Source organism: Mycteria americana, chromosome 21 (assembly GCF_035582795.1).
Source record: "Mycteria americana isolate JAX WOST 10 ecotype Jacksonville Zoo and Gardens chromosome 21, USCA_MyAme_1.0, whole genome shotgun sequence".
NCBI classification, from domain to species: domain Eukaryota; kingdom Metazoa; phylum Chordata; class Aves; order Ciconiiformes; family Ciconiidae; genus Mycteria; species Mycteria americana.
The window spans coordinates 3,988,134-4,011,474 of NC_134385.1; the positions used below are offsets into that span (position 1 = coordinate 3,988,134).

A 23,341-nucleotide genomic window follows, 5' to 3' on the forward strand; every position below is an offset into this window, starting at 1 on the left:
ACCATTTTTTCCAGGTTCATTTGCTTTCTGCAATTATTCACTACTTTCACTTCTATGAATAACTCCCGGTGATGCTATTTCACAGCAGGGCTGTGGTCGGGTGACTTTGACTAGATGGGCTCTGCGTTACGTTGCTTCTGCTCCTTCCTCGGATTATTTTTTCCGGTGCAAACATTTGCTTTCGTATTTGCCTTTCCATAAAGACTCTCGTCGGTGTCGGTTTGCCCGACATCCCCCCACCAATAAGTCTGGTGGTTGTAGAGCAGCTCCAGAAAACCAGCCCCCGAGAGGGTTCAGCCTGCAAATTCACCCAGGACTTACGCATCCCTTTAGGCACAGAACAAATCCCCAGCTTGGAGGAATTAGTCACAGGCTAAAAACGATGCAGAAGGTACTTTTCTGTTTTCTGGCTATGAACTCAGACGAATCAAACGCGATGTTATTTAGGGACTGCTGTTAAGTCACTGGTTGCTCCTCATCCATCTCCAGCAGCCTGGAAGGGGAACCGCGCCTGCTTGCCTCCATCAAACCCCCGGCCCCGCGTTCATCAGCATGAGCTCTTTTTTTTTTTTTTTTGCAGAAGTTTCTTATAAAAGTTCGTATGCAAGCAGGAGGTGCCTGTCTGCCTGGGTCAGCTGGCTGACACCATGAGCGGGCTCCTCGCCCCAGCCCAGACAGCAGCCCGGGAAGTTGGAGCGGTTCAGCAGCAGGTTGGGGCTGGAGACGAGAGAAATGGAGAACTTGCCCAGACAAAACAGTAGCGGCTTTCGGTCTCACACGAGCAGCCAGCTCTGTGGGGAGAGAGGGGATCTTATCTGCGAAACGCAACCTCAGCCGTGTCCTGGGGTCTGAGCCGCTCTGCGCCTGCCTGACCCTCCAGAACTGGTGGTTTTCGAGAATGTTTTTACATTTTCTCCTCCAACCAAGCGGTGGGCCCTTGCTGGCAGGAAGCACGAGCTCCGGGAGAAGGCATTGGTGGGGGAAGCAAAGACGTCTGGGTTCAATCCGCAGCTCTGCCACAGCCTTCCCCAAGGACCCCGCACGCGCCGCGCAGGGGCTCCCCGACAAACGCTTCGCCGTCTCCCACCCCTCGGCCGCGGCAAACCCCCCGCACCAGACCCTGCCACGCAACACGGTCCCGGCACCACGTGTGCATCCCACTTCCGGCAGCGAGGAGCCCCCGATTTCAACCAGCCACCCTAGACGTGACGTTAACCGGAGGAAAGCCCCACGAGCCCCGGCAGGCTCGCGTTCGCGTTCTTGGCATTTCAAGACACAACGGGGACGAGCCCATCCTGCCCCCAGCAAACGCTCCCCGCTTCCATTGATGTCAGTGGGATTCAAGGGGGTTGGGTTTTGGCAGGATCGGGGTCTTTCCATCTCCCAGCGCCGAGGGACGGCTTTGCTCGCCCGCTGAACGGCGGCAGTGGAACCGCAGAGGTGGTCGGGGACGGGAGGTGGGATGTCTCCAGTGAAAGTTTGGGGAGACAAACTGTGAATACCCCACCTCGGAAGCATATCCCAACGCCCCTGCTCTTGTTGGACGTGATGAGGGTATTTCATCTCCTCTGACGCAGTGCGGGACGGTGAGAGCGACCGCCGGAACAATGATTTCTGCAGGGCATTGGGTTAAATGGTGTCGAGGTAGAAAGAGGTTTGAAACAACTACGAGATGCCACCCTTAAGGGCTTGGCTAATCCACCTCCTACACCAAAGCGTGTGTGGACTTTCTGGGTGGTGCAGGAGGAATCCCAGTGCTGCTGGTCCCGTTTAACCCTTCCCGCAAAGGGCGTCCTGCTCCCGGTGCAGCCAGGATGGAGGTGCTGGGAGCCGGCATCGCAGGTGACCTGCTTGTCCCACCAAATACCCAACTTTGTGGGTAAAGCTCCGACTTTGTGGGTCCCAATCCCTCCCACCATCACAGATTCAGCTTTTTTGTGGGCTTCCTTCATCACCGTTAACCAACCCCATTTGTCTTCCGCCCGGCCAGATCCAACCACAGCATGTAGAGCTACATTTCCCAACGATAACGTCCCCTCCGGCCAGGGCTACCCGGGCAAAGCAAACCCTGGAGGATGGATCGGCACATATTTCTACTAAATATGAGCAACATTTTTGCATTTTAATGATATCCTATACTTCTGCCTCGGAGTAAATGAAGATGAACTCGGGCATCACAGCAGGAATGAGCCCGTGCAAATGACAGGAGAAAAATGTGTGTTGGTGGTGCCAGCTAGCACAGTTTGGGCTCGAAAGAGTTAACCAAAGCGGGAGCTGATCGGGAACTCTCTCATGGGCATCTGTTATCCCACCGACCTCCATCTGAGGGAGGAAGGTGATGGGGAGAGTTGCAGGATGGAGGACTCAGGACTGAACTGCCCAGCTCCGGCTCCCAGCAACACCCTGACGCGCACCGAGGTCCCACCACGAGACATCTCCATAATGCCAGCCCAAACTCAGCCCTTCCTACAACAGACCCAAAGTCCCCAAAATCGGCAAGAGAGAGCAAGCAGTGATGGATTTCAGGAGCCCCCGGGCTTGCAAAAGCGGGTCAAACCCCTGCTTGTGATCGCAGGGCTGCCACGCTCGGTGAAAGCAGAGCTAACAGGGAGCGGAAACGTGATATTTTGGGAAAAACCAAGTGAAATGAAGCTCTGCGCCCAGCTCGAGGTGCAAAAGCAAACGCCCGACACTGACGTGGCGTCAGTTCGGCTCTGAAAGGCTTTGCCACTTCGAGGTCCCTGTTAGCTGCAGAGGTAGGGAAGGTTTAAAGCACGTGCGTGGGATCCAACCCCCATGGGAACGGGGCCGAGATGCTGGTGGGTGTCCCACCACCCTGCGCAGGGACGAGGAGTCGGGGCTGGGGCTGCCCCTCCCAGCCTGGCAGTTTTGCTGAGTTTTATGGAAAAAAAATGGTAGGCTCACTCATTTGGTGAGATTTTTTCCAAACCAACTCAGGGCTAATAAAAAAAGGTGTTTAATTACAGGGTTCAAGGTAATTGGGCACAAAAGCGGCCAGTAAAACGTAGCGCGGTGCAAAGGAGCTGCAGAACAAGGGCTTAATTTTGGAACAGCACATCTGATTTCGTCTTTACGTTCTCTGGCCGGCACTTTCCCTCTCCTAATGAGGGAAAACAGCACGGCCTTTCGCAAATCCCCGCTAAGTAGTTTATTCCTGACTTCGAGTCACTGAAATCACGGCACCGTGCTCTGTCCTTAAATTATCTCCTTGCATATGCTTCCAGTTTAAAGGCAAACAGTGCAGCCCGTGTCTGGCATTTAATGCCTGCCAGGCTGTGAAGAAACAGCCTCCCCGGCTTTTCCGTGCACCCCATCGATGCGCGGCCCCACTCCCAGCGCCAGCACCTTCTTGCCACCCGCTTGCACCCACCGTCGCTGCGCGTGGGGCGCAGGGAGCAGTATTCCTTTAAGTATTTCGTAAGCAATATGAACGGGAATGGAAATAGGCAATTTTCGCGGGAGTTTTTAGTATTTGTAATCGAGTGTAGCTTCCTCCCCGGCTTTTTGGCTTCTTGTTGGGAAAGGAATCGAGCTACAGCTGGTGATATTCCTGTAACAGCCCCGCTAGCGGCGGCGGCTGGACGGGAGGCGTGCGCGGGCTGCGGTGCTGGTTAGGAAATGTGCCGCTCCCGGGAATAACCCACGTGCTCGCTCCAGAGATCAGAAAGCAACTGCTCCAGTTGTTTGCTGAGGTTTTCCTCCAAGAAAACTCCCCTCCAGCTGCAAGAGAAGCACTATTTAACCAACACCCATCTAACAGACACACGGACCCCGTGCTGTCAGCTCCGTCCTGGGGTGCTGGTGCTGCACCCAGAGCCGTGCGGGAAACCTCTTGCAAAGCCCCGACCGAGGTTCGTTAACGCAATGAGTATCTTTTAAGGACCAGCTCAGCCCGTCCCGCAATCACGGGCACTGGCGCGCTCTCCGTTGGCAGGCGGAGAGTTTGCAACACCCTTTGTCTGTCTGTCCTTCTGCCAGACTGAGCCCTGGCCAGGACCCAGGAGGCACAGAGGGTGCGAGAAGCCAGGGCAGACTTTGGTCCAGGGTTGTGCCGCTAACATCATTCCTACCATTTTGTTTTGATTTTTTTAGAAGCTATTTTAACAAAAACCATGCTGCCTTGTGAAATCACATCCCAATATAGCTGCCATAAACACACACACACAGAGTGACTAAAAGAAAAAAAACCAAAAAAGCAGCACCGGAGCCCTAAATCCCATCATTACCAGGAGAAAAGACCCTTGGAAGGTGCCTCCTCCCGGCCGGGCTCCCTGTGAGCACGCGGCTTCTCCACGCCGACAGCTTGTGGTTACGAGGTCAAACCCTGCCACGATGCCAAAGGCACCGGTGAGACCTCGGCGAGGGCGGTCGGTGCCCCGGACCCCGGCGGGGCGGGCTGGGGGGGCGGGGATGGATACGTGGCCGGTGCTGGCGGAGTGGTTCGGAGCCACCCACTGCCCCAAATCGTGGCCGTGAAACTGGTGGCACCTCGGGGATGCAAATCCCTCGTGGGATGCTCCTCGCTGGGGTGATGGGACCAGGCGGGGTGGCGGGAGGTCCCTTGCCAGCCGTCACAGGCAGGGCTGCATCTCCCCACGTGGAAATACAAACCCGGGAGCCTCTTATCCCTCCAGCCAGGGTCTGGCCATCCCAGAGGCAAAGGCCGGGTCTCTACGGGGCCCTCCTGCACAACACAGATTGTTCAAAAAAAGCCCATTTTTCAGTGTCTCCCTTCCCAACTGAGGCCTTTTTTTCTTTTTTTTTTTTTTAAATCTCTCCCTTCTCCTCCTATTTTGGTTGTTTTTATATTTTATTTTACAATAGCTTGAGTAATACGTTCCTCATGTTCCAAACGCGCTCGCTGCTTCCAGTGGGAATGGAAAATCATTGTTTCTTTTTCTTTTCCCTTTTCTTTTTCTTTTTAATATGTTTATGTTATGGAAAATACCCCCAGATTGCAGACACGTCGGCTGTCCCACTTTCTTGAAAAAAAAAAAAAAAAAAAAAAATTAAAGCATTTTTAGAAAGACAAGAGCCAAGGAGAAGGAGGATAACGCTGCGGTCGAAGGCTGTGCCTGGCACCCCGCAGACCGCTGTCGTGGCCAGCTCGGGGGTTGCTTTAGGCTGTCGGTGCGTCGCGGCGTCACCACGGTCCGTACAGCACCCGGTGCCCGGGGGCCACATCCTGCCCTCTCAGAAGCAGCCGAGGCGGGACGCCGGTGCCCCGCGTGGGAGGTGGGTGCTCTCCGTGCCCGCCTTTCCCACGCGCCCGTCTCTGCCGGGGGGGTGCCAGGAGGGAGCTGACCCCCGGGGGTGCTTCTGCCAAAGGCCTCCTTGTCCCCACCGGCCGGGAAACCACATCCGCTGCCGGCACGGCAGCTGCCCCGGCAAGGCCGGCAAAGGAAAGCAAAGGGAAGAGGCAGAAATGAGTGGAAACGGAGAGAAATTCTTCTGGACGAGGCAGGGAGCGGCAGCAGATCCAGAGGGCAGAGGAGGATTTGTGTTTGTAACCAAAAAGCTGAAGCATCCACAGTTTCAGCCGGCACTAACGCTGGCGACGCTTCCCCGTGCTCCAGCAAATGCCGATAGCCTGCATATAACCGCGGGCACCGCACCGGGTTTGCAGCGCGTCTTCACTCGCTTTCCCTTCCCCCCCCCGGTGCCGCCACCCCAGGGCGCTGCCGTCGGCACCCCCGGCCCGGTGCAGCCGAACGTCTCCCCTCTTACGACGCGGGGCACGTGCCCGCCCTGAAAAGAAGGGCTGCTTCAGCCCCCCGCTCCCTCCGCCTTCCCCGGCAGCGGCGCATCACGAATCCCCCTTCGGCAAGAGGGCCAGCCTTGGGTTCGGAGCCGCGGCAGCAGAAGCCAGGCAGCGGCACAGGTCGTCACCTTGCCCGCGCTCACCAGCGGGTCCCGCAGAGGTTATACCAGCGACAGGGCAAGGCTAATGTTTTTTGGCCAAGGACTGAAGTTAAAGGCCGCTGGGATCTCTGGGATGAAGGGGCCAGGAGCGCGGATTCAGCCCCAGCCTTTGCGCCCGCTCCGTCCCCAGCGCGTCGGGGCCGAAGCACCGGAGCCAAGGCAAACGCGAGCGTGATGGGAAGCCCTGGGGGAGAGCTCAGCCCCCTGGATCCGGCGTCCCTTGCTCAGCTAACGGACGTCACCCGCGCAGGAACTTCTTGTTCCCACCCTGGAGGTACCCAGGAGAAAAATCGGGTGCAAAGGCACCCTGCAGCAGGAGGGAGAGGGGACGCGCATCCTCGGGGCTGAGCCCCGAGCCCCCGTCGCCGGTGCCCCGATGCCACCGGAGACCTCCTGGCAGGTTTTTCCATGTTCTCCCCGCCGGTGCTCAGCCTCTTTCGGGCAGTATTTACAGCGTGGCCCGTGGCTCGGGCTCGTCGCTTCGGATGGGAAGTCACATTCTTGCTCCTAATGCCAACCATGTGTGGATCTGAGCCTGCAAACATACAACTCATTCTTTGTTTCCCAAACCGTACGCGGCCAAAACAGTGGACCGCAAACACTGACGACGTATCAGAGGAGATCAAGTCTAAGAAATCATCATGAATTAAAGTGCTCAGCAAAGGGGAACGCCACTGTCTCTCTACCCCCATTAGGTCATAACAAGGTGATGAGAGACAATGGATTTATACTCATTCACATGCACACACACACACAAATATATTTAAAAAAAAAAAAAAAAGAAAAAAAAAAAGACATGCCACCAGTCAGCGGGGTTCTCTTGGAAAAGGCAAAGCCACTGACAGTCAATCAGGAGCCGGCGAGCTCCGAGCGCGCAGGCCTTCCCCGCGAGGGGAGGATGAATGGAGGCAAACCAGATTCCGTGGCCACACGGTGCCGCGTGCCAGGCCCCGGCACGTGGGCCAGCGCGCGCGTGTGCAGGGCCGGGGCGGCACCGGGGTTCCCCGAGCCCTCCGCGCCCAGGGAGCTGGGGGGGCAGAGGGGGGGGGTGTGCAGGGGTGGGGGGCGAAGGGATCGGGGGTGCTGGGTGAGAGCAGGCTCTGGCTGAGCCGTGACCGTAGGGGAGCTCCTGGGTGTGCAATGCTCACGGGCGTGCAAACACCCACGGGGACTGCAATGCTCACGGGTGTGCAGACATCTGCAGGTATTGCAATGCTCACGGGTGTGCAAACGTCCACGGGGACTGCAATGCTCACGGGTGTGCAGACATCTGCAGGTATTGCAATGCTCACGGGTGTGCAAACACCCACGGGGACTGCAACATTCATGGGCGTGCAGACATCTGCAGGTATTGCAATGGCTACGGGTGTGCAAACATCTGCAGGTATTGCAATGCTCACAGGTGTGCAAACGTCCACGGGGACTGCAATGCTCACGGGTGTGCAGACATCTGCGGGCATTGCAATGCTCACGGGTGTGCAAACGTCCACGGGGACTGCAACGCTCACGGGCGTGCAGACATCTGCAGGTATTGCAATGCTCACGGGTGTGCAAACACCCACGGGGACTGCAATGTTCATGGGCGTGCAGACATCTGCAGGTATTGCAATGGCTACGGGTGTGCAAACATCTGCAGGTATTGCAATGCTCACAGGTGTGCAAACGTCCACGGGGACTGCAATGCTCACGGGTGTGCAGACATCTGCACGTATTGCAATGCTCACGGGTGTGCAAATGTCAACGGGGGCTGCAATGCTCACGGGTGTGCAAACATCCATGGGGACTGCAATGCTCACGGGTGTGCAAACATCCATGGGGACTGCAATGCTCACAGGTGTGCAGACATCTGCAGGTATTGCAATGTTCATGGGTGTGCAAATATCTGCAGGTATTGCAATGCTCACGGGCGTGCAAACACCCACGGGGACTGCAACGCTCATGGGCGTGCAGACATCTGCGGGCATTGCAATGCTCACGGGCGTGCAAACACGCAGGGGGAGCGCAATGCTCACGAGCGTGCAGACGCCTGCAGGTCCATCCCTCCTCTGCCCAGCACGCAGGCTCTGCCTGGCTTCTCCCCCCTGCAGACACAGACACCGTATCTGCCTGCAGGCAGGCACGGTCCACGTGCTCGCGCCTCCCGCCCCAGCACCCCAGCACCGCAGAGCCCTGGTGCGACACGCTGCCGGCGAGCTTAGTTACCCGTATGTTAACAAAAAAAAAAAAAAAAAAATCACCTTGGGTGATAGAGGATGAGACAAAGCACCTGCCTTTAGGGAAACGTGACGGCAAAGCTTGGTGACGCCATTACGCGTGCCCGGCGTTACCCGCGTACCCGCTCACCCAGCCTCCGCTGCAGGCGTTGCCCAGAGCACGGCGTGGCAGGAGGAGGAAAAAACGACTCGAAATACTGTCAGGGTTACAGTTTTCTGCAGTTAGGAAGAAACACAGAAATCCATTAAAAGGAAGTTTGCCGAGCAGGAATCCCGCGGTGGCCGGTTATGGGAAGGGTGGAAAAAGAAACCTCTGCTTGGGGCGAGCCAGGGCCATCACCTCCGCCCCGACAGGTGAGGAAAGCTGCTGGGGACTTGGGGGTGCAGCGAGGACCGGGGCACAGCCGGAGCAGCGGGCGGCTTCCCCGCACCCCGGGACGTGCCGGCCCTGGCGCGGCGGCAGCCTGAGACCGCAGCCCCCACCGCAGCAGTTGCGAAACTCTGACTAATCCCCGCTCGTGGCAAACGGGGGAAAGGCAGGGACACGGCAACTTTCCAGAGAAGAAATGACGGCTGCCCGCCGCAGCCGGGCAGTCGGCGTCACCCGCTTTCAGAAGCCAAAGGCGACCGGCACCGGCTCCGTCACCGCAGGGTTTCCTCCTGCTCCTCCTCCAGCATCTGCTGGGGCAGGTCCAGGGCCAGGAGAAGTCCGTTTGTCCGTCCAAGCTGCCGTGTTTCGGGGATGGGGTGGGTTCCCCATGGGATCATGGCTCATTTCTTCTCCTACGGGGCGGACGATGGTCTCGGGGGGGGGGGGGAATTTCAGACCCCCCGGCAAGGCTGCCCTGCACGGGGCCACCACCCCGCTGCCTTCCCCAGGGGCAGAGCAGCTCCGCAGGGACTCTCCGAGCCCCCGCACTCCCCGCTTTAGGCAGAACCTCGCCTGTTCATTAGGCTAACGAGGCCACGAAAGGCCAGCAGGGACCCTCGGGCTCCCCGCGCCCGCACGGACCGCCCGCTCCCTTTAGCAAAGCGGCGAAGGTGGTGCAGAGACGGGAGGAAATTTGCCGCGATCAACTGGAGGCGAGGACCTGGAGAGCCCAGGAGAAGCAGCGAAGCAGGGGCTAAACCCCAGGATCAGGCCCAGCTCCTTCAGAGCAGCCCTGAGCACTGCAGCGTGGCCAAACGGGGCTGAGAGCGTGCCTACATTCGTGCGTTTGCAAAATAAACAGTAAAATTCCCTCCTTGGACGGCAGGACCGAGGCCTGGTGCCCTTTGCATGGTGCGCGAGGGCACGAAGCCGCCTGGGGAAGGCGGCGGGGTGAGGGCAGCTGCCCACGAGGACACCGACACGACGGAGAAAAAGGCAAAAAGAGTGATATAACGCCATTTCAGTTTCACTTAGGTGCATGGACGGACGGCGATGGTTTACGCGCTGTTCCTGCGTGCTTTCGGATTTACAAAGGCCGAGGAAAAAAACGTCAAACATCGGCGACCTGAGCTAGGGAGAGGTGAACGAGCCCAGCACGCACTTCCCAAGCAGAGGAGCCAGCTCGCGGCACCAGCAAGGTTGGTGGCTCGCCCCAAGGTGAAATAACTCCCAACCCCCAGCCGAAAGGTCCGAGAGCATCGGAGCCGCCGGCACCTCGCTCCTCCCTCGGCGGCTCTGCGGAGCATCCCGCCCCGCGGCCGTCCCTGCAGATTTCCACTGAAGACACAGCGGTGGCTGCTGAGAAACCAGCCCCTGTGGCTGAGCCCCCCCCCCCCCCCCCCGTCCCGATAGCCATCGGTAACGAAGAACTGACTCACGGATGTGACATTTGTGGTTTGATGACTTAAGAGACAACCGGCTGCCACCAGGACGGTGGCTCTGGAGGTTCCAGGAGGGCACGGCCGGACCCAGGAGCCGAGCCGCAGGGTGCTCGGATGGAGCAGAAAAAGACACAGTTATTTTTTCCTTGCATAAACACAAAAAAAAAAAAAAAAAAAGAAAAGCGTTCGGCAGCCCCGCGGAGGAGCGCGGCCGTGGCTCGGTCCGGTCCCACGTGCAGTGCCGGGAGCTCGGGCTGGCACCGACGGCGGGGTTCGGCCATTGGGAGCGGCAGGGGAGAGTCCCCCCCAGTTCAGCCCAGTTTATCTTACAGCTTCTGGCTGGTCTCCAAGAGCCGTGAAGAGACGCAAAGGCAGCCCCCAGGCCAAGCTGGTGTTGGCCGCCAAAAACGGGGTTTATATCCCCAAAACCATCGACTGGAGGCAAATTTATTTCAGTCCCTGCCAGATATTTTACTCTGGTGTGAATCCGGCGCGCGAGCGGGGATTGGTGCCGCTCTCCCGTGTCGGGCTCCTTCGCCCGCCCCATTGGAAAGCCGAAAAATCCCTTTTCTATTAAAAAAAAAAAGCGTTTCCAGACTAACTAGTGAATACCTTTGGGATTTTTCGTTTCATTCCTTAAATATTTGTGCAAACAAACACCCATTTTCACGGATGTGCCCAGAAAAGCAAACAAAAACTATGAATGCGGTTGAATCCCCTAAAGCCATGAGGAATTTAAATGAACGTTCGTGAATGTTTTGCAGTACTCACCCAAATCTAGCCGGGCAGGAGAAGACACACTAAGCTCCTTAAAGGAAACAAGGATTTCTTGTCCTAATACTAAACAAATGTTTCACCATTTGGCCATATTCCATCCTTGGTGCAATCATTTAATTCTCCCCCATTTAATAAAAAATTATGTCTGAAACAAAGATGTTTATTGCTTTTATGAGTTCCTATTTGTATGGAAATTGCATACAAGACGTGATATTTCTGGTGCTCGCTCTCTTTTTATTTTTAAATGAGCAAGCCCAGTTAAAGCCCGGCATTTCTTCATCTGGCTTGTGGAGGGAGAAGTATAGATTAAAAAGAACCATGCAAATGTTTTTTATAAACTTCTCTTATTTCCTTGCCATGGGACTGCCTTTAATTAGCCGCACGAAGTACAAAGGACACATTTATAATGCCACCATCTCCGAGCGGAGGGCATGGAGATGAACGTGGCTATTCTGCCTGTTTGCCCCCTTCTCCAGCGTGGTGCGTCCGTGCTGGGGCTGGGGAAGCCGCTCCGGATTTACCCCCCATCCCCATCCATCCCCGGCTCTTTCTGCTGCCTCTCCAACGCCCTCTGCTCAGAGGACTCAAAGCCGCAGGGATGGGGTGGTGCAGCTCGACACCACCGATCCACCGCGAAAGGACGCGTAACCTTTTGCGTTCTCAAAAATTGGCCAAAATCTGGTCCGGAGCAACACGTTTCTGTGTGACCTGCTGCGTTTTGCTCTTTGGGTAGGGATTTACAATTACTCTCCCCCGATCTGCTTGGGTTCAGTGCGACGTGCCGAGCCATCGCTCAGGACCCGAGTCCTGGCAGCCACGATCAGCTCAAGTTTTTGCTCCTGAACCGCATCGGGAAGGGAAAAGGCAGAGGTTTGCAGAGCTTTGCCCGATGCATTAGCAAGCCCTCAGCTTCTTCCCAAAAAGGTCTTGGCACACACCTGGGAGCCCCAGCCCCAGCCCACGGCAGCCCGCCCGGTTCACCCCCAGCAGCCCAGCCGCAGAGGAGTTACGACCAGGGGACGGCAGTTGTGAAACGAAGGCGGGTTCAGTTCCGGGGACGTGAGATCCCGCCGGGAGCTGGGACCGAGCAGAGGAGAAATGTGGGGAGAAGCGACCTCCTCCCGCGGGCAGTTTGCCCGTCCCGAGGCAGCCGGGAGGGACGAGAGCGTTGTGTCCCGGGGCGTGCAGAGAGGCCGGGAAGAGCAGGTTGAACAAATTCATCGCCCAACGGAGTTATGTATTTAGCAAAGCACCATATACAGTTGCCGTCTGTTTTCATATTTAGAGTATTATATAAAAGTAAACGTATAAAATTGTGAGCTTGAATGCAGCCCTCATCTCCCCCAGCTCTTCTCTCCTTGCGAACCGCTTTCTCTTTAGAAGCAATTTACGTTTCTGCAGGTTTTTGCTCCCCCCATGGCACCGCGGGCTGCACCCACCCAGCACCCCGCTGACGACTCGGACGGCAGCAAACACATCGAATCAATCCCAGCACCGCTCAGCCCCGACCCTTCCCAATTGCACAGGAAAAGGGGGGGGAAAAAAAAAAAAATGGGAGAAAACCACCCACCAAACCCGGACAAACACGGCGGCGGCCCGGAGCATGGCAGAGCCAGCAGAAAACCCCGGCGGGCAGCGGCGAGGAGCAAGGTGCCAGCAAAGCCGCATCAGAGCTTGCTGCTGGTTTGCTTCTTTGCAAAGAAATAAATAAAATAAATGCAAAACCCAACAATGTTTCCTGCCACCGAGGAACGAAAGAGCCCGGTCTGTACTCACCGCGCAGGAAAGCGGAGGAGTAGGTGGTGAAGGAGTCGAAGATGCTGTTGGAAGCCATCCCGCTCGTCCCGTATCCCGGCTCCCCTGGAGGAACCGCTGGCTGGCGGGAGGAGGAAGAGGAGGGATGGGAGAGGTGGCAGCGAAGGAGAGGAAGAGGAAAACCCCACCAGGGGTGCAGGTAGCCTCCGGCTGGCTGGTGGTTCTGTGGTCGGCACGGCAGAGCCGACGGCTCGGCATCCGCTGGGTGGGAGAGCGGCGTCACCTGATCCGTGGCGTCAACGGGCCGGCGATATCGCTGCGGCTTCGGGGTGCTGGGGTTGGGGTTTTTTTTCCCCCCCTCTCTATTTTTTTTTTTTTTCACTAATAATTTTATGGTTTGTAGTTGCTGGTTCATGGGAGGCTCGCTCGGACTCGCAGCTGAGTGACAGACAGGAGCGGAGGAGACATTTCTCTTTAATTAATTATATTGTTGCCTTAGAAGAAACGAAGAAGAGAGCCCGTAGATTCCTAATTGGGTGATTGAAGTAATAACCCATTTACATGCCGTGGTTTTCTCCTTTTAACTGCCTTTTCTCCCACATTCACCACTTGTCTGGATCCTAATTGTGAGCTGTACACGGCTTTGCGACTCCCAGCTGGGTATGGGGACTGCGTGCCGAGACTGTTTCCATATGTGTAGATGGGTGGTTCTTCTTCACAGGGATTTTATGTGAATTAGTATAAAGCAAAAATATGAAGCACATGCAGCAGAATAAACAGCACTGGCTGCGGAGAGGGCTGGTGAGGAAGAGGAAGAGGAGGAAGGCAACGGGTACGGTTGGCCTCCTGCTTTGCCCGAATAACAGCGGATAATTTTCGTATATTTTTTTTTTTTAAGTAATAAAGCCGATCCAGTAATATAGGCACAGCAAATTTCCAGGAGCACCTAAAGATGCCATTTCTGCTGGACCGCGGAAACGCCAGCACCCAACGGGTGCTCACGCCTGGAGTAGGAGCCGCTGTTGGACGCTGCCTCGCCTGGGGCTGATGGGTTTCCTCATAGAAAATTGCCATTATCACCCTCAGAGATGAATTTTCCCCTAAACGGGAAGATATGTTGAATTGGAACATGAGATGATATTTGTCCTTTTCTATTTTTCCTCATAAGAAAAAGCAACGGAAGCTCTCCGATGGAGTAAAACAAATGTAAACTAAGCCCGAGTGACCGAAATCCGCAGGCCTATAGGAGCCAGGCCAGAAGACGTTGGCCATCGGGGCACGCAAGTACGATTTCAAGGGATTTGGAGAGTTTGGTGTTCATCACGCCTTGCTGCTCGCCGCTGCCGGTCTCCATTGAGTTTTTCATCCGATGGATGGTGGTGGTCGGACGTATCAAGATGTTATCAGCCAAGACGCTACAGATTCCTGCCGCGCTGGTAGAGGCTGGGGGGGGGAAAGAAAAAAAAAAAAAAGAGCTGCTCGTATTTACTGCAGCTGAAAACTGCTTGTTTGCTGCTTTTAAGCAAAGAAGGGGGGGAAAAATGGTTTGAGAGCGGTGAAGGGGGCAGAGGTTGTGCAAATGCTGGCACAAAAGAAAAGGGAAAAGCAACCCAGGCTGGAAAACACCCGCTGCTGCACAGAGCAGGGTCTGTGGCACGGAACAGCATCGCCTTGTCTCGCTTGCCAGACACCCGCCGCAACCACAGCTCCAGCCCTGGGATGCGGGGCTACGGGCAGCAAAGTCACCTCTACCAGAGCGGTGGCATTGCTCCCCTCCAGCAGGGGCACCTGCCCCCCCCCCCCCCGTGGCCCAGAGAGGAGCGGGGTGGCTCAGCCCAGCAGCATCCCGCTTGCCACCCCCGCCTGCTTCAGCTTTACAAGCCTCTTGGGCAATAGTCAGGTTGGTTTGGGATTTCACAGCTTCTTCCCTGCAGAAGAGGGGTGGGAGGCTCAGCCCTCACCTGGCTTAGACCCCACTGGGGTCGACGGAGAGAAAAGTCAGGAGGAGGAGGAGGAGGAGGAAGGTGCTTTTAAGGTATCTTCCCACTCCCCACATCGTTAGGTGCCAGATGGGAGCTCTGACTCAGCTGTGCTGATTTAGGTGCTGATTTTTGATGCTGACCAAACATCCTCCAGCAGCACTAATTGGGGGAGGCTGTGGTCGGGGCTTTTCCCTAAATTATGGCTAAACCACCCCAGGGATGTGGTCCCAAGCCCCTTCAGCTTCTGGTCCTGGTCATCGTCCTTGCGTGATCCGCAAAATCAAACTTTATCATAAAAATTTCTCCTCCTGTCCCTTCGAATCACGTTTTTTTTCCACGGGTGGGGCTTTAAATTGAAATGCTCCCGCAGTCAGACGTGCGGGGACATTCCGGGGCTCTAACCTGCTGCGTATTCCATACGTCGTCCGGGCGCGGTACCTACGTGGCGCTGGCAGCACGCGTCGGGGAGAATAACGACCAGCCCAGGCGCGGCACTTAACGACACATGTTTATTTGCATCTAGGTGAGAGTCACAGACATCCCCAATGATTTAGCGTTCGCTGGTACTCGTGGAGATCCAAAATTCCTCCCCAAAGCCCCGTGAGGCTCCGGAGCGATTTGAGGACCAACCCCCTGTTAAATTCTTGCCCTTTCACATCCGTTTACAAAAAATGGGTCCTTTTTCGTTGGTTGTGTTACCACGGGAGCTGCGAAATGGAACCAGGATGAGGTGAAACACCTACCCCATAGAAAGGACAAGGGAATTTAAACTGATCGAGGGAGCTTCTGGGATTAAAGACGCTGTTCTATTTGTACTTGCAAAACATGGCTCGGGAATGGGCGTGTTTTAAAAACAACCGATTAACAGCGCTCGTGCAATTAATCCAGCTCTGGGATGGTCCCCCAGTTCAGAGCCTGGTGCACAGCTCTCCCCCGCAGCCGCGGCGTGGGGTCGGCTTTCGGGTGCGTTTGTTCCCCGCGTGTCCGGGGAGAGCTCCGCGCCGGCTAGAGGCGACGGGCACGTCGCAGAGGATGAATATTTCCTGCCGATAATAATATCGATAGAAAAAAAAATATCAGAGACCCCAGCCCCAAACCTTCCCCTTTGCTCGCGCCACCCCCAAGCTCTGGGTTTGCTTTGTGGGCATCGCTGCGAGTGGACGGCAAAGCCAAAAAGCCACCGAGCCGTAACGTTCCCCTGCAAACGCAGCTCCAGCCTTGAGCCGGCCCGGCCGCAGCTGCACGCTCCCAACCAAAGCGCAGGTCCGGCAGCCGGCACTTGTGCCCTCCCTGCCTGCACCCTCGCTGCCTGCGAGCCGCAGAACCACCCAGGCATTTCTGGTTTAGCAAACCCACCGGTTTCACCGCCAGCAAAAGAGCTGCTTCTAAGAAAGATGTGGCAGCCCTTGCACGTCGCCGTACGCGCAGCCGGCGCTGGGTGCTGGCGTGGCGGGGGGGGTCACAGCTCAGCCGCTTCCTCCAGAGCTCACAGAATCACAGAATCACCGAATCGTATAGGTTGGAAAAGACCTTTAAGATCATCGAGTCCAACCGTAAACCTAACACTGCCCAGCCCACCACTACACCATGTCCCTGAGCACCTCATCCAAACGTCCTTTAAAACGTCCCTTAAAAAAGCTCGTCCCGTGCCGTCAGCTCTCGCCTCCGGGAACGGGGTGCCCAAACTCAGCTCCCAAAGGTGCAGGCAGCAGGTCCGGCAGCGCCGTACGCACACGCACGTGCACGCATACGCGCCTCCCCGTGCAGCCCGAGCGCCGGCACCCAGACCCCAGGGAAATGCAAGAACGAAGGGCTTTAGCACCCGCAGGTCTGCTCCGTCGGGAAAGCCGCCGCAGCGCTCGGTGCTTCCCAAACAGCATCACTGTGTGCAAGGCAGGGAGGCGGGACGGCGCTTTCCCTTCGTACGTGGGAAACTGAGGCACGGGGAGATGGGGACTAAAGCGTGCTTTCATTTGGGGAGGTGACTGAAAGCAAATAAGCCATGCCCTTAGCAGCGCACAGCCTGGCCTGCCTGCCATGCGCTGTATCGTTTCGGCACGCGGCATTTTAGCCAACCCAGCAGCCAGCATCTCACCCAGCTGTCCCAAAACAGAGGGGCCGCTTGTGACCCTCTCCGACACCCCGGGCCGATGGCGATGCCCAGCCGAGCCTGGCCGGGGCCGGACTCGCTTGCCTGAGCCACGAGGCCACGGCAGCACATCCCTGCTCCGCTGCCAGTCCTGGCACCCGGCCCCGCGCTGGCTCTGCCCGAAGCCATGGGAAAGGAGGCATGTGATCGGCTCCATAAAAAACATCACGCCCCTGGAACAACTCACGGTTGTGTCTGAGCTTCACCCCAGCCCTTCCTCGCCGGCGCCAGGGCGCTCCGGGAATGCCCACGGCCGGTGCACAGCGCCCGGCTGTGCGGAGCCGCACGGGCACGCGTGTGCAGGGAGCGACACAATGCCGGCGTTGTAACCCCGATGCCGGCGGAGCGATGCCTCCTGACCCTGGAGCAGGGACCGGCCGCAGGATCTCTCCCATCACGGCTGCCTTGTTTTCCCTGGGCATCCCCGGGGGTCCGCGGGAAAGCACCCGAGCCTGGGAGCCACGGGTGCTGCTGCGGTGATCCAGGGCCCTGGTGCCAAGCTGCTGGTGGTGCCAGAGCTGGGGAACGGTTGAAGGCAGCGCGGCGGAGCCGATGGTCTGTCGGAGCTGCCGTCCGGTGCCTGCAGGAGCAGCCGGGGAGGTACAGGCGGAGGGACTCTGCGGCGGGTCCAGGGGATTGTCCACAGAGGTGACCATGGCCCTGGGATGAAGGGGGGAAAAAAAAGAAAAAAAGAGAGAAATGAAAAAAGCAAATTTAGGAGGGGACCAAACATCTGAGGCAACTCAGTGGTGCCTTTGGGCACAGACCCGACTCCTGCCCGGACATCTCCAGAGCTTTGGGGACAGAGGTTTTGGCAGGGCAAGAGGGATGGGACGGGCCAGCCGTGCTCCTTCCCGCTCCCGTGGGACCCCGAGGCTGGCAGGGAGGGGGTGCAATGCCAGCAGACCCGTGGGACAACGAGCAGCTCTTTGGAGCGGTTTACACCACCGATCCGTGCTCCGGCCGAGCCGTTGGCAACCCTCTGCCACCGCACCGCAGGCGCCCGGCGGGTCCGGGGTGTTTGATGGGGCGAGGGACATGCGGCTCCCCCCCCCACCCCCCCGCCCCCGGAGATCACAGCCCGGCAGAGATGTTTCAGCCGAGAGCGCAGACGAACCTGACGGGAGAACCCCGCACGAGCTGGGGTTGCGCCATCGCCGGGTCATGCCGCAGTCACGCGCCGGCAGAGCGTGGTCGCGCCGGCAGAGCGTGGTCACGCCAGCGCCTTTCGTCTGACCCTGGGGATCACAGGCAGGCACCGGGGAGGGCTGGCAACGTCCTGGGGGGCGATAGCCCCATCCCGCCGTACGCCCCGTCCTGGCAAGCGCCGGCCCCTGTCCGTCGCCGGCATTAAAGGGTTTGTTGCGTTTCCAAGCGGGATGAGCAAAAAAGTAGCGGGGCCAGCGGGTCCCCGTGGGTGCAGCCGCGGGGCTGAAGCCACTTCACGTCCAGCCCTGCAGAGGGAGAGAAAGTCTAAAAATCCCCCAAACCTCAATCCATCCACAGAGCACGAGGAAATTCACTTTCCTTTTTGGGTTTAAATACATCTGCTCGTTCCGAAATACCCGGGGGGGGGGGGGGGGGATCACACAGCGATCACCCACCCATTTTAACTGCTCCTCTCGCAAACGGCAAGGCAAAACCAAACAACAATTTATGGCAAAGAATGTGAATTTTTGTGTCTGGTCTGTGGTCTCGGAGCATACGTTCTCCAAGAAGAGTTTGCTGCAGAAGCCAAGGAAGCTGAGACGGTCGCCGGTGGGTTCTCCCTTGACAGGTCTCCCATCAGGGATGACCACGCCAGAAGTCAAGCCCCGTCTACCGGCACGGGGGAGACCAGGGGCAGCCTGCGGTCCGTTCCCCGCCGTGCTCCGTGCGATGGTCCCACCGCGACTTGCAACAAGAGCGGGGGGGGGGTCCTGCAGCAGAGACCGTGGAGGGAGGCTCCCAGCATTTCTTTTTAAGAGGGTATTTGGCAAGATTGGGCATTAATAATGAAAAGCCATCATCTGGAGAGCTTGGGGGAAACTGCCCGCACCCTCCAGCTTCCTTATTGCCCTCCCCAGGAGACAGGGTTGGATTTACATTATGAAACAGAAGCAATAATTCACATTTCAAGGGGCACTGCCAAGCAGGAGCGACTGGGCTGTGAGCAGGTAGGGAGGCTGGGGCTCGGCCAGGGCCCGTTTTGGGGCAGCGATGAAGACGGGGGCTCCCAGGAGGGTCAGGGTCCCGGCTCTGCCCCCCGTGAAGGTCCCGCTGCCCTCGGCAGGACGCGCTGGCTTTGCATTTCGTGGCCGGCCGCCGCTTCTCTGTCCACCGGTGAGCAGGCAGCACGCAAGCGGGCTGCAGCTTGTTATTGGGGAGCTTTTGAAGTGGTTAGAAAAATGAGTATTATCGCCACCGCCTGTGGGCAGAGGTGGATTTGGAGACATTTTCCACCTCGAAGAAATTAAAAAGAAAAAAAAAAAAAAAAAAAAAGGCAAAAGCAAACCAAGGTGCGGAGACGTCGCCACCCACGAGGGAGCTCAGCGGAGCTGTTGGGCTGAGACGGCCTCGGTGGGTGCTGAGCATCCATCCACGGGTGACGGAAACCCTCCCGCATGCCCCGCACTGCTTGGAGAGAGTAGGATTCATGTAAAATACCAAAATAATTAGTCTGGACTTCAGAGGAAAGGTGGAAATTGCAACCCCTGAACACTCAGTAAATCAAGGAGACAGTGGAGGGGGGACCCCTAAACTTACATACATACATACATATATATATATATTCCTCCCAGCGCCCCCCCCACTCCTGCTTTAAGGATGGGATCTAGCGGGCTCGATGTTCTTTCCAATTTTAAAATCCACGACCAAATCAAAAGGCAAAGACGTGCTGGGAAATTTGTTGATGTATGGTGACAAAATAGTAGAAAATACCGGTATATTAATATAGTCCTGGAATTGTGGAAGAGAGACCTTGAGGAGTCACCTAGCCCCTTCTTATAGCGCATTATATATATACAATTATATATAGAATTGTATATGTAATATATATACACATATATAATATAATATATATACAATTTTTTAATATATATATGTGTGTGTATATATATATATAATTTCCACAGAATTTGTAAGTGGATTTGTAAGATCCACAGATTTTGTAAGATCCGATTTGAATTATTACCTGGCATTTATAGAGCGTTTCACAATGACGGTGTCTCCATAAACAAGATCCACATCTTTTTTCATTAAAAACTTTTAGCTGAAAATGGCTCATTTAAAAAAAAACAACAACAACAAAAAAAGCACAGGTTGTAGTTTGGCTGAGATTTGTTTTTTTCCACAAAAACCTCATCCCCCCCCCCCCCATTTCTTTCGCTCTTAAGTAGAAAGTTTCGCCTTTGTTTTTAAACTGAAAACTGGAGTTATTTTTGTTGGCCTGCTTAAGAAAGCTGATTAGCTATTGCTCAAGTCATTAATAAAATGAAGTCCCCCCCGAAGGAGGAGCCCCCTCGCCGGCTGCGGACGCCGTCCCTCAGCCCGGGGGCCGCTGCCTTCTCCATCCGAGGCGCAGGCGTTGCAGAGCCGGCGGCTCTCCCAGCCGGGGCGGGCGGACACAAATCTGGCTATTTGAATAAACCCGACGAATAAACCTTCCCAGGTGCGTCGGAGGGGAGGGCAGCTTCCTACAGGCGCCTGCGTGAGCCCCCCCCCCCAGTTTGCAGACAAAAAAATTGCTCCTGAGCTTTTTTTTTTTTTGGCGATGGGAACGCCCTGGGAGCAGAAACGTCCGCCGGCACGGAAGGGGCACAGCCGGGAGGAGATGTTGTCCACTGGAAGGTGCCTGCCTGGGTGGGAAGGTGCGGAAGGCATCGGAAAAGCCAGACTCCTGCTCCTCACTTCAACAGGCACCGTATTCAGGTTTTCCACCCCAAATACAGGCAGGCCGCGAGAACGGGTACACCGCTGCGGGGAGAACGTCCACCCGAAAGGGGGCTTGTAACCCTCCGAGATACCCAACCCGATGGATTTGACGTGGCCTTAGGTTAACTTGTCTCAGGGTTTCTCTTCTACGGCCAGTAAAACCAGTACAGGACGCAGGCGTGCTGGGAGAGCTGCCTGGGCTAAGCCACGATGACCATTTTGGATCCCGCTTGCACATCGTGGTTTTGGCTCACCAAAGGCGCTGTTAGCCAGATATCGCCGTTATTTTTGCCTTCCAAAATAACGCTCAGCCCCGTGGTGTCAAGGGAGAAAAGCACAGCCGTGGCCGGTGCCGAGAGCCGTGGGCAAGGAAAGTCCTTGCAGCCGGAGTGGAGTGCGGTGGTCTCTGCTTTAAGGTTAAAAACCTGGGGTTTTGGAGGTTTTCCCTTGTCTGGCTTCAAAAGTACCAGCGGTGCAGCAAACCGGGGTGAATTTTTCTTAGGCTGGTGGGTTGGGATTCAAGAAACTGGGATCTGACACCCAGTCCAACCGTGACCTCGGGCAGCTGCTCTCAGAAACAAGATCCTCTCCAAAGCCACCCTGCAGAAAGCATCTGTGAAAGCAACGTTGGATGGGGACTGGGACGGGGTCAAAGCCCTGAGTCCCAGGAGGGTTTGACCACGACCAGCTCCGCAATCCCAACGCGAGCCTCCGACACAGCAACCGGCTCTGCCGGGTGTCGGAACGGACCCTGATCCCTCCCGGGTCGGGGTAAAAGCTACCGTAATGTCAATAATACACGTAATTTATTACCAGCTGGCCACCGATTCTCTCCTGCCATCCATATTGCAAGTACTATGTTTTATTTCAGAGACAAAAATCTTTATTAGGATTACTACCGAGTTACTTGCTTTCCTCCAGAGAGAAGAGATTCAAACCAGAAGAGCTAATGGCTTAAAGACCAGGGATGAATTTAAAAGGATTCAACCCCTGGTGTTCTGTTCCCATTCATGCGACACCCCTTTTGCTAAACAAAATAACATTGCCTCCGTTTCTTTTTTTTCCTTTTCTTGTCCCTTTTTTTCCCCCCCTCATAGGCAGCTGTTTCTCTTGATCACATCTGTAGCAAATCTGCACTTAATCCCCCACTGACAGTGCAGAAGAGGGTGGAAAAATGGAAGGGCTGATCCCAGCACCCGGGCTGCGGCAGGGAGGGAGGGAAGGGCTGTAACGGGAGCAGGAGGCTCCAGCCGGGGTGAGCTCCCGGGAGCGATCCCCTCTCCGGACCCCGTCTCCCCCCACTCCATCCTGCCACGACTCCGAATCTGCGGAGCCGCAGGATCCGGCTCCACCTGCCTCGGGGAGCCCCGGGGCCGCCGGTTGCAAGCACGGAAAGACGCAGCTTGAGGTTTTGACTCGTTGCTTTATAAAATAAAATTATCTGCCTTTGGTGGTCTGAGCCCTCGGGCACTTTGCTGCAGAGCAGGGCCGTGCCAAAAGCAGGTCGGCAAGAGGTTCCCCTGCATCGCTTCACCCCCAGCAAGGTGGGAGCTGATGTTTTGAAGAGGACGGAGAGCTACCGGTGCCTGGGAAAAGCATCCCCGGGGTGACCCACGCTGCACCCCAGCCTGCGGCCCTCCCGGGCAGGGAAGCGCGGGGCGGCCCTGCATCCCAGCGCGTGGAGGTTATCGCTGCGTCACCTCGGGCAGGTTTCGGTTTGAACGCGGCACTTTGGGCCGGTGACCTGGCAGCGGTCGGGGGCGAGCAGGCAGCGGCAGGGTTCCTGGGTGCTCGTTTGATGGGCGGCTTCCGCAGAGACTCGTTCGCTTGGCACCAGGACACAACGGCCGAACCCGCCTTTCCCTCACCCTGGTGCAAAGCAGCACTAACCCTGCCCAAGGCGATGGAGACCCATCGGCACAGGCGAGAGACGCCTCGAAGCCCAGGAGCATCGGTCAACGGCAGAAAAAAATAACGGAGAACCAAGCCTGGCTGCTCGGGGGATGCCGACGCTGTGCCCGGCTGGGGTGAGGAGCTGCAGTGGGTGCAGCCCGCGGTGGGTGCTGGGGCAGGGGGATTTTGGCCGGCTCCTGCCAGCCCAGAGCAAGGAGCACCCCTGCCAGGGAGCAGCAGGACGGGGGCACTTTGCCACCGTCCGCCAAATTCTGCAGAATTTCACCCTCTGTAAATACGCGTCGAGGAATTTGTGGCCTAAACGGTGACGATTACGATTATTGTCGGCATCTCGCCGTAGCCAGCGCGGGGAAGGTTTAGCACTTAAGCTGCAGCATCCCAAAACGGGAGCGCAGGTGATAACACCCGACACCCCCCAGCCCTTCCCCGCGCCCGCCCTGCGAGACGTGGGGTTTCGCATCCTCCCCGCGGCGCGTGGGGCGAAGGGCTCTGCGAGGGGCCGGGGTCCCCGGGGAGAGCTGGGGGTCCCCGCGAAGGGCTGGGGGTCCCCAGCACCCACTGGGGGCACGGCCAAATTTTACCTTTCACGTCCAAAGTGCTTCACGAGAAGAAACGGCGACGTGGGGGGGGAGGCTCGGGTGCAGGAGGGGGACATCCACCCCCACCTCCCGTCACTTGATTTCCCCACCACCGGCTGCTTTCACAGAAACCCTCCAGCCCCCGGGTGCCCCCTCCGCCTCCCCCAGCACCGCGGGCTTCTCAGAAGGGCCTTTCGCCCCCCCCCTGCGCTCGCCGCTCTCGCTTACTGGAAAGAGGTGCGGAGAGGGCCCCTGGCACGCTCTTTCCTTTCTCACCGCTTTTTTTTCTTGCTTGCTTTTTTTCTT

At 56.9% G+C, this 23,341-nt stretch overlaps 1 protein-coding gene across 1 annotated transcript in view; it reads left to right on the forward strand.

Moving 5' to 3' along the window:
- The first annotated feature begins 709 nt into the window (after nucleotides 1-709).
- Nucleotides 710-23,341, forward strand: part of TMEM50A (transmembrane protein 50A) — a 71,719-nt gene continuing 49,087 nt past the window's right edge. The window contains exon 1 of the mRNA XM_075522167.1: nucleotides 710-719. The gene's annotated coding sequence lies outside the window, so the exon portion shown is untranslated. The remainder of the gene's footprint in view (nucleotides 720-23,341) is intronic.